The 12094-nt window shown below is 37.4% G+C and overlaps 1 pseudogene; it reads left to right on the top strand.

The window, feature by feature from the left end:
• The first annotated feature begins 4570 nt into the window (after positions 1-4570).
• LOC120164880 lies at positions 4571-10490 on the top strand (annotated as a pseudogene).
• Positions 10491-12094: the final 1604 nt, after the last annotated feature.

Here is a 12094-nt window from a genome sequence, read left to right as displayed (position 1 = left end):
GTTTATCGTACCATTTAGCCTAAAATGTCGGTTAACTGTCGATTAACCGTTATAATAGTTATAGGATTTTTCTAACTGTATCATAACCATTAAGAATCGGTTAATCGCTAACGGTTAACCATTATTAACGATTCGGTTACATGTTAACCTTTGGTTAACCTATTACAATTATTTGTCAAATTTTTTCATAATTCATACTATAAAAAAATATATAACTTAACACATACTTACACCGATGTAAGTGAATAAAATTAAAAAAAAATGTAGCACTTAACACATACTTACATCGGTGTAATTATGTACATCTCCAAATATCTTAGTACCTAACAATAAACACATAATTATAATGGTGTAAGAATATTTCTATATTTTCAAAGAAATAAAAATTAAAAATGATATATATATATATATATATATATAATTATTTGTATATTGATATTGATCCATGGCTCCACAATCTCCGAAAGAATCATTTAGATTTAATTATTTCTTATATATTGTTGATCAAACTATTATTTTCTCTTAATAGAAGATTTGAAAAATACCAAGAATATGATATTTTTTTTGAGTTTTTTATTTTCTTCTCATAATTTGCAGTCGCTAGATAATGCAAGTCTAACAGTCTAAAGTCTCATTGTGTTTATTTTGAGTTTATTCTTAAGAATAAAGGACAATCTGATATTGATGGAAATGAATTGTTCGTGGAGTTGGTACTAAGAGAGTTCTTTCCTGTCGAAAAAATGGGGCCATTCGAAATTTTGAAGTTTTTTGAAAGATAATATTTTTTCCTAATGCTATTATTGCATATAGAATTTTATTAACTATTCATGTGACAGCTGCATATGTAGAACGAAGCTTTTTTAAATTAAAGTTGTTGAAGATCTATATGTGTTCTACTATGTCACAAGAAAGGTTTATTGGGTTAACATTGATAGCGATTGAGAATGATATTTTGGAGAAAATTGACTACGAAGATTTAGTTGATGATTTTACTTTTAAGAACGTTTGGAGGATGACACTTTTTATATAAAATATCACAATTATAGAGTTATTTTGTGACATTATCTTAATTTCATATGTTTATATTTTTTTTATAATAAATATTAGTAATATAATAAATTTTGATATTTTATAATTTCAATTTATTATAAAATATTTTAGGAAATTTATTTTAAAAAGTAACAGCCTCCGTATTTTTTGAGACAGGCCTATACGGCAATACCAATGGAAGTCACTGCTTTCATAAAGGGTCTTAAGCTTTCAACCGAGAATGGATGAGATTATGCAATCATTGAAGGGCATGCAATCTCCAGTGTGAATCAACGAGCAGACCACCTAAAAGATATTTCTATTGTAGGAGTGCTGTTCAACGAGGCGCGCACACTCATGCTAGAAGTCCCAGCCCTCAGGTTCATTATGTTAACCAAGAAGATATTTGGACTAAGTCTACGGTGATGGTCGTATAATATACCAACGGTTGTGGGAATCAAAATCGTTGAAAAACTTAAATGAAAAACCTAAAATTCTGCCGACACTTTACAGTATTTTTCACTATGATCGGCATAGTTTCACAGTGAGTGGAGGATTGATTTTGATCGCGACGGCGAGACGATCCTCAACGGTGATGGCCATAGATTGATTGTGGTTGATAGACGAAGGAAAATATATAAAATTTGAGAGTTTTAGTTTTAAAATTGTAATATTAAATTTTTAAAATAAAATAATTTTTAAATTTTTATATGCATGACATGTGTCAGATAACACAAATTTAACGGTTGTTACAGTCCATGCACCTAAAAGTGCAACGTTGAAAACTTTAGGCACTTATTTTTAGTGAAAATTTCTTTAGACACCAAATCGTATTTCAAGATATAGTCTAGGCACTTATTTTTGTATTAAGCTTGATGGTAGTTTAATATTTTTCATATTTTTATTATTATTCACCTCTCATTTATCGATTGAATATTACTGATTTTATCTTTATTTTGAGTTTATTTTGAACATGAACCTCATTGGATTAATTAGCCCAAAAACCAACCGAGTTCGATGGTCCAGCTAGCATCTTCTAGAAGATGAGCAAAATTATTTTGAATATTTAATTTAGAATTTACCTAGTTCAAGATTATCCAAAAGATAAAACAGAATTCAATCAGGACTATAAGACTTAGGGGCTGTTTGTTTTCCTCTTAATGGAACCATTCAGCTCTGAATGTTGAACCGTTCAGCATTCAGCGCGTTTATTTCACACCTCTGAATGATTCAGTACTGACTGATTCAGCAAAACAATGTTGAATGATTCAACAAAACAGTGCTAAATGATTCAACAAAACAGTGTTGAATGATTCAGCACAGAAGTACATTCTGAATGATTCATAGCCATTATTAAACAACACGTCACATTCAGTGCTAATTCATATAGAGCCTCTGAATCATTCAACATTTGAATCATTCAGCGCTTAATCATTCTGAAGTAAACAAACAACCCCTTAATATTTATTTTTATCTTTTTGTGATAAACCTTGTAAATTTAGAATTTTAGTTTGATTAATTTATTTTTTATTTATTTAGAAATTAATTATTTACTTAAAACTCTCGGAAGGATTTTAGTTTGATTATATCATTATCTTTTATTTAGTAATTAATTATTTTATTTACATAGAACTCTTAGGTTATAAATACCCCTTAGGTAACAGTTGAAAAACAACTTGGAATTTATTTTCCTTGGTTAATTATTGAAGTATGTTTTTTTTTTTCATCTACACTTTTCTTTTCTTTTTATTTTCTTTTCATAATGCTAAGCATGATTCAAACCATGCTTAGCTAAACTTCTATTAAGCCAAAAGTTTTTGCGAAACTCAATTCTAATAGTGAGAATTGAGTCTTGATATTCACACTTCAGATTATATTCTTCGATTCTCTGGAAACTAGGAGTGTCAATCGATCATTCTCTTAAAAGTTATTACATCTTCAATTCAAAAGGTGCACATTGATTTGAAGATTATTTTACTTGAAGTTTGGAAGTCGGATCAGCTGGTCTTAATTTGGTTTCTTTGTGAACAAACTTAGCGGCGGTTCGTTAAAGGAAATCAAGATTGAGTTCCATTCTTGGTGAGACGTTATAACTCTAGTCGGGCTTTTCCAAAACTTAAAGTTATTTTGGATTTAACGGCGATAGACATAGCTAGACCAACAAGGATCGAATTTCGGAGATAGACTTGAAAATTTTGGTTAACCAAAGAGAAGATTTAGCTACAATGGTTGGGCCCTGTTGACTGTAACCCGCGTACATCAGGAAGGAAAAAAAATTATTTCGATGAAATATCGAAATTGAAGCTAAGCAAAACCTGAGACTATATCATCTCTATTGAATTCTTCTACTTTATTTATTTTCTCGTTATTTTTTATTCAGTGTTTATTATTTATTACTTATTTACTTTTATTAGTTTTAAATTCCCTTTTTTTTTTTGCAGTTGATTCAATCATAGAAATGACATTATCAAACTTTATTAGTTCCTACGGATCGACACTACTTCTTTGTATCACTTTATTTATTTATTTAAGAATTATTTTTATTTAACAATTTCGACGTTTGTCAAAGGCTACATGTTATGAAAAAATTCTAAAAAAAAATACTTTTAGAATGATACAGGATGTTAAGAGGAATTCCTATTGTCTAGAATGATTTAAAAACATCGAAGAATGATAGTTCTAGTGTCGACAAGACATAGGAATAAAACTTTCGAGGTTTTATTTCAATGAGAGAAGAAAATAAAATAATTAAAAAAGGGGGGAATAAGATAAACAACATGCTGTTCCAACATCAACAGAGAATAATCTAGGCCATCATAAAAATATTTATGTATGAATAATTTAAAAGTTCAATGATCAAATTAATAAATTTTAAAGATGAATAGTTAAAACATAAATGCTGAAAAACGTGGTGACGAAAAACATAAGTTACCCAATAATTTTATGTCAATCGGATCATTAGTAAGAAAAATAAAAGATTATCTCAGTTGATATTTATTTAATAGTATCTCTTGTTATGCTTCAAGAAATTAAATAAAAATTTCAATATAATAGTTATATTGACTATAAATATATAATAAATATAATTAATTATGATTATAATTTAAATTTAATATTTTTTTTTATAAAAATTATGTTAATCTTACTTGATGCAGTGGCTATGTATGATTATAGAGTTGATAACACGATATGTAATTTTTCATTTGTATTAATGTTATTTTCGCATTTCTTTTAAATTGTATAATCATGATGATAAATTATTAATTAAATATATCATTTTAGATATAAATCTTATAAACAAAATAAGGACAGTTTGGTCAATCATTCAATTTAATATTGGATTTGAATTTCATAACGTTTCATCACTAAATATATGCAAATTATTTTGTTTGCCGACTAAAACTCTCAACAGCTCTTCGAGATAATTCTTTCAAAATGTATGCAAATTGCTTTGTTTGCCGAGTAAAAATGGCGATCGTTGTGCAATGGTAGACTTTAGGCTTTATAAATTAGGTTCTGTGTTTAGCCTCTGGCTTCACCTGCGTCAACAAAAAAGATGGGCAAATACGACTGCAGAAAGCTTCACGTTGCCATGTTTCCATGGGCTGCCTATGGTCACTTCATCCCCTTCCTTCATCTCTCAAATAAGCTTGCTCGGAAAGTGTTGACGAAAACGGGTAAAGAAAACGAAAGAACACGAGAATTTTACGAGGTTCGGCAATGTGCTTACGTCCTCGGTGCCTAGGCGGCGCTAGAAGTTTTATTCAATGATTTTTTAGGTCTAGGTTACATCTCTATTTATAATAGAAAACCCTGGTACATAATTACAAAATCAACCCTGTACCGTACCGCGGGGGCTGCGCCCCCACACCCCCAACCCACATAATTCGTAACCCCACAACGAGACTTTTTATGAGCCATACATAACAAATCTCCACCTTGGCGAATATCCTGCCCCTTGGAAACTTCAATGTGGGTTGGGTTACCTTGCTTCTTTAACAACTCGAAACATTCAACAAGTCCAAGCAATGCTTGAACTTGTCTGTCGTAACTGGCTTGGTGAACATATCAGCGGCATTCTCATCAGTATGTACCTTCTGAAACAAAACCTCTCCAGATGCAACCAACTCTCTGATCTTGTGGAACCTTACATCAATATGTTTAGTTCTAGCACGATACACCTGATTCTTAGCCAAGTGAATAGCACTTTGATTATCACAAAGCAACTGAACTCCACCTTGTTGAACACCAAACTCCTTCACTAAACCAGTAAGCCATAAAGCTTCTTTTGCAGCTTCAGCCGCTGCCATGTATTCAGCTTCAGTTGTAGATAGTGCCACGACAGATTGAACAGTAGACTTCCAGCAAATAGGCCCTCCACCAAGAGTAAACACATACCCTGTCGTAGATCTTCTATTATCCAAGTCACCTGCATAATCTGAATCCACATATCCTACAACCAAAGGATTATCCCGCTGACTCCCAAAAACAATTCCATGTCCCACAGTACCCTTTAAGTACCGAAAGATCCACTTGACTGCATCCCAATGTTGCTTACCAGGTTTAGACATGTACTTACAAACTTGACTAACAGCATGAGCTAAATCAGGACGAGTACATACCATCGCATACATCAAGCAGCCAACAGCATTAGAATACGGAACCTTTGCCATATTTTCAGCTTCCTTATCTGTCTTAGGGCACTGTTCTGATGAGAGCTTAAAGTGATTCGCCAATGGAGTGCTAACTGGTTTCGCGCTGCTCATCGCAAACCTTTCTAGCATTTTCTCAACATAACCCCGTTGAGATAGCCGCAGTTTCCTTGAGTCTCTGTCCCTGCAAATTTCCATTCCAAGAATTTTCTTTGCAGCACCTAAATCTTTCATATCAAATTCCTGACTCAATAAAGTTTTCAAACCGATAACATCATCCATGTTCTTCGCAGCAATCAACATATCATCAACATACAGTAATAGAAAAATAAAAGAACCATCATCAAGGCTCTTAACATAGACACAACAATCATACTCACATCGGTTGTAGCCAATCTTGATCATATAGGAGTCAAACCGTTTATACCACTGTCTCGGAGACTGTTTTAACCCGTACAAAGATTTCTTCAATCTGCAAACTAAATGCTCGTTTCCAGGTTGAGTGAAACCTTCAGGTTGCCGCATGTAGATCTGCTCCTCTAAATCACCATGCAAAAAAGCAGTTTTAACATCCATCTGCTCTAAATGCAAATCCCAACTAGCCACCAATGCAAGTACTGCTCGGATTGAAGTGTGCCTGACCACAGGAGAAAAGATTTCATCATAATCAACTCCTTTCTGCTGTGAAAAACCCTTCGCTACCAAACGAGCCTTGAACTTCTCCCCCTCTTTTTCTGTTACTGCTGGTTTCTTCTTATACACCCATTTGCAACCAATCGGCTTCTTACCCTCAGGAAGGGGAACTAACTCCCATGTGCGATTGTGATTCAAAGACTCCATCTCCTCAACCATGGCTGCCATCCACTTGTCGTTTTCCTGACTAGTAACGGCATCATGAAAAGTAACTGGATCATCACTGCTAACAGTAAGTGCAAAAGATACCAAGTCTTCAAAACCCAATCTGTTCGGAGGCTTTATATTCGTCCGTCTCACCCTGTCTCTGGCGAGACTATAATCCTGCAAATCATCCGTAGTGGAACCACCAGAAGTCGGTTGAGAAGTTTCTGGTTTCTCAACTGGAAATTGCTCGAAATCTACCACTGTCGTGTCTTGCTTCTGCTGCAACATAGACTGTTCATCAAAAACGACATCTCTACTAATCACAACTTTCTTCGCAACTGGATCCCAGAACTTGAATCCTTTGACACCTTTCTTGTAACCCAGAAAAATGCACTCCTTCGATTTTGCATCAAGTTTGGATCTCTCATCAGCAGGTACATGCACATAAGCAGGACAACCAAAAATCCGTAAGTTATCAAAACTAACATCATGACCAGTCCATACCTCTTCTGCAACTTTCCCAGCCAGCGATGCCCTTGGCGATCTGTTGATAAGGTAACACGCCATGTTAACAGCCTCAGCCCAGAAGTGTTTGGGAAGCCCCGCATTCAACCGCAAACATCTGGCTCTTTCATTCAACGACCTGTTCATTCGTTCCGCAACACCATTCTGTTGTGGTGTCTTGCGCACTGTAAAATGCCTCTGAATCCCATGCTCCTTACAGAATTGTAGGAACTGTGAATCTGTGTACTTCGTACCATTATCAGACCGCAAACACTTGATTTTTCGTCCTGTTTGGTTTTCTACCTCAGCTTTCCACAACTTGAACTTCTCAAAAACTTCAGATTTCTGTTTCAAAAAATACACCCAAACTTTCCGTGAAAAATCATCAATAAAAGTAACATAGTACCTAGATCCACCCAAAGACGATGTCGTGGAAGGCCCCCATACATCAGAATGCACATAATCAAGAATCCCTTGAGTTGTGTGCTTCGCAGTCTTGAAACGGACTTTAGTCTGTTTACCAAGAACATAATACTTGCAAAAATCGAGCTTACAGCTTTTGACACCATGCAACAAGTTTCTCTTGTGTAATTCTGCCATACCACGTTCACTAAGATGAGCAAGGCGCATATGCCACAATTTTGTCGTATCATCACAGGACTCAACAGAGTGAACTCCACCTGCAACGGTACTCCCTAACAATCTGTAGATATTCCCTGCAGTCATCTTGCCTTTCATCACAGTCAATGCTCCTTTAACAATCCGAATGGTTTCCCTATCCTCGTCAGCCTTAGGGATAAAACCATTCTTGTGCAAAGTGCCCAAGGAAATCAAATTCTTCTTCAAGTCTGGGATATGTCGAACACCACTCAACGTCCGAACGGAGCCATCGTGCATCTTAATTCTGACATCACCAATACCAACAATATTGCAACATCGATCATCACCCAAATAAACCGAACCAGAATTAACCGGCCTGTATGTCGAAAACCATTCCCTATTTGGCGTGATGTGATAAGAACATCCAGAATCAAGAATCCAAGCATTCGTCAATTGTGTCGTTGAAATAGAAAGCATATCACCCTCACTGCAATCAGAAGTATCATCCTCGACCACGTTCACAGACTTGGATGAGCCATCACGCTTCTCATCGGTCTGCTTTTTCAACTTCGGACAGTCTCGCTTCATATGTCCCGCCTCCTTGCACTTGTAACAGTGAATCGTCTTCTTATCCCTGGATTTGGATCTGGAATTCCGCTTCCCGGACCCTGCCTTCTCTGGCTTCCGTCCACGATCTCGATTACCCTTGACATATAAGCTATCGGCTTGAGAGCTTTCCCCTGCATTCTGCTTCCGCTGGTTGTGAGCCAACAAGGCTGCAGTAATCTCCTCAACGTTGATAGTCTCTTTCCCATATGTAAGAGTAGTCACCATGTGTTCGTAAGAGGAAGGCAACGAACACAACAGAATCATCGCTCTGTCTTCATCTTCAATTTTCACATCAAGCCGAGCCAGATCAGAAACGATTTGATTGAAGACATTCACGTGTTGCGCCAAATCGTGATCGTCCTGCATCTTCAGCCCATACAGCCGCTGCTTCAGATACAGTTTTGTCGTTAAGGATTTGGACATAAACTGACTTTCCAACTTCCTCCAAATTTCGTCTGGAGACGATAGATGCATGACGTGATACATGACCTCGTCCGCCAAGCATAATCGTATGGTTCCTGCCGCTCGCTGCTGCAATTCTTCCCAATCTTCCTCATCCATCGACGCCGGCTTTGTAGGTCGCAAAGCCTTCAAGATCCCTTGCTGCGCCAATAGATCCTTCACCCTCGTTTGCCATAATCCGAAGTTACCCTGACCATCGAATTTCGCGACTTCGAATTTTGCTCCTGACATCTGATACCAATTGTTGACGAAAACGGGTAAAGAAAACGAAAGAACACGAGAATTTTACGAGGTTCGGCAATGTGCTTACGTCCTCGGTGCCTAGGCGGCGCTAGAAGTTTTATTCAATGATTTTTTAGGTCTAGGTTACATCTCTATTTATAATAGAAAACCCTGGTACATAATTACAAAATCAACCCTGTACCGTACCGCGGGGCTGCGCCCCCACACCCCCAACCCACATAATTCGTAACCCCACAACGAGACTTTTTTATGAGCCATACATAACAGAAAGGCCATAAAATATCCTTCCTTTTGCCTGAAGGAGTTCAACCGAGCCTTGAAAACATGAACCAATTCACCAACCTCATTCAATTCTTTCCTCTCCTTCTTCCTCGAGTCGATGGCCTCTCTCCTGGTGCTGAAACCACGTCTGTTGTTCCTTTGAACCAGCAAAGGTATCCTGCTTTTGCAGTTGATCAAACCAGAGATCAAGTTGAATCCATCTTCAAGGTTGTAAAACCTGATGTGGTTTTCTATGCTTTCTGGTTTTGGATCCCTGACTTAGCTCGCCAACTCGGGATCAGTCCCATATTCTATGTAGTGGTTTCCTCCATGTCGATGGCGTTAAACACTAAGAAACTAACCAAGGAAAATGACAGCTGAAGAGGTGATGGTATTGCCTCCCGGTTACCCTCCTTCCACGGTGAAACTCAAGGCTGAAGAGGCTGCTACAATGTTGTTTGAGGCGGAGGATTTCGGGAGCGGGCTGTCGTTTCAAGATCGGATAAGGAAGAGTACGATAGGAAGTGATGCAATTGCCATCAGAACTAGCCGCGAAATCGAGGGACCGTTCCTTGACTATGTTGGTAAAGGGTTTGGGAAGCCTGATTTGTTAACAGGGCCTTGCTTGCCTGAAACGAGGACCCAACAACTCGATGACGAATGGGTTAATTGGCTAAGCCAGTTCCAGCCAGGATCCGTTGTGTTCTGCTCGTTTGGAAGTCAGAGTGGGTTGCAGAAAGATGAGTTCCAGGAGTTGGCCGTTGGGTTCGAGTTAAGTGGGCTACCATTTTTGGTAGCTTTGAAGCCACCCCAAGGATGCTCGACTGTTGAAGAAGCACTGCCTGAAGGGTTCCAAGAGAGGGTTAAAGAGAGAAGGTTGGTTTATGGTGGTTGGGTTCCACTGGAGCCGTTATTGTACCACCCAGACATCGGGTGTTTCGTGAACCACTGTGGGTATGGAACAATGTGGGAGTTTTTGCTCAGTGACTGTCAGATCGTGTTGATTCCTAAAATTGGGATCAAATTCTGAACACAAGGTTGATGGTGAATGAACTCAAGATCGGTGTTGAAGTCGAGAGAAATACAAACAAGAAGGTATCAAGGGAATCACTGAGCGAAGCCATTAAGTTGGTGATGGACAAAGACAACGAAACAGCTAAGATGATGAAGGCAAACCATGCTAAGCTGAAGCAAATGCTTTCTAACAGTGTTCTTCAAGAAGAATACATCAACAATTTCATTCAAGCTCTGCAGGGTCTTGTCGAATAGTATAAACTGCAAAGTAAGAAATGTAACGATAAACAAATTTTATCACCCTTAACTAATGAAAATCATTTAAACGTACAAACTAGATAACGGGTGTTCAAACTATGTACTCCAAAGTGATAAAACACAACATCAAAACTCCATTCTGGTCAAATACAACATCATAACTATCAAATGAAACCGCCTAATGCTAAGATGATTAAGGACTTTCGGCCCATTTCTTCTTGTTCTGTGGTGTATAAACTATTACCAAGATTATTGTTAACAGACTTGCTAATGTTTTTCCTAATATGATAGCCTTAAACTAAACAACTTTTGTTTATGGTCGTGACACAGTGGATAATACCCTTTTAGCTCAGGAGACGATTAAAGGGTTTGTTAGGAAATCACACTCTCTCACATGTGCGCTGAAAATTAATCTAAGCTTTTGACTCCTTGAGTTCAGGCTTTATGCTTCGGATTCTTGAAGCTTTAGACTTGCCTTTACAGTCAGAGAATGGATTCATGTATGTTTCATCGAGTCTAGATTTTTTATTTCTATTAATGAAAGTCTTGTTGGTTTTTTCAGAGGAGCAAGGGGCATTAGGCAAGGGGGCCTCCTTTCCCCCCTTTTATTCGTCCTCATTATAAATGACCTGTCGAAGATGATTGATATGGCTGCTGCAAGTGGAATACTTAATTTTCATCCCAAGTGTAAGAAAGTGGGACCAACTCATCTTTACTTTGTTGACAACTTGTTAATATTCTGTAATGGTCCCTTGATTCGGTTATTGGTGTGCATTGTGTTTTAGACAGCTTCTACTTGATTTCTGGCCTTAAGTTGAATGCCAGAAATTTTCGTTTCTAGGATTGCGACTAAGCAGTTGGATGACATTAGAAGCTTCTTAAGGTTCAAAGTTGGCACTCTTCATTTTCGTTACTTTGGTGTGCCACTAGTTATAAGGGAACTTAATGAAAAGGACTGCTCTCTTATTGACAAAATTAAAAGCTGGGACAGGGGGGAATAAGCACTTTAGTTATTCAGGCAGGCTGCAGGTGATTAGGTCTGTTTTGTTTAATATTACCAATTACCGGTTTAGGCGCCTTGTTTTGCCTCAAGCTGTCATCAAGAGGACCGACTAGATTTGCACTCGTTATTTTAAGAAAGGGGAAGACACGACACGACTGCTGCTGGGGCTTGAGTTAGCTGGAAGCCAATTTGTTCTCTTAAGTCTAAGGGTGGTCTTGGTTTAAAAGACACTAAATGATGGAACAAGACATGCATGCTCCTTCTTATTCGAAAAATCCTGACAGGGGAGGGGTCTCTTTGAGTTGCATGGATTAAAGCTTATATCTTAAAAGAAATGGACCTTTGGCGAGCTGAGAAGGTCAGCTTTAACTGGAGTTTGCCTAAAGATCCATTACATAAGGAACTTAGATACCCTAAAGAACCATGGAAAAGGCACTGAAATCAAATCGAGGAAATTTTGGTAACGCTATAACTATATTGCCTTTTTCACTTTTCATCAAACAACACGAATTAGATATTGCACCAAAAAGAGACACACCTCGACAAAATAACTAACGGTAAAAAAATAGTTTCCCACGACCGGCTCGAACAGTAGGTCTAACCGAATCAATTCGGTCGA

Source organism: Hibiscus syriacus, unplaced genomic scaffold (assembly GCF_006381635.1).
Source record: "Hibiscus syriacus cultivar Baekdansim isolate YM2019G1 unplaced genomic scaffold, ASM638163v2 tig00111550_pilon, whole genome shotgun sequence".
Lineage (NCBI taxonomy): Eukaryota > Viridiplantae > Streptophyta > Magnoliopsida > Malvales > Malvaceae > Hibiscus > Hibiscus syriacus.
This window is presented reverse-complemented; position numbering and strand designations above follow the sequence as displayed.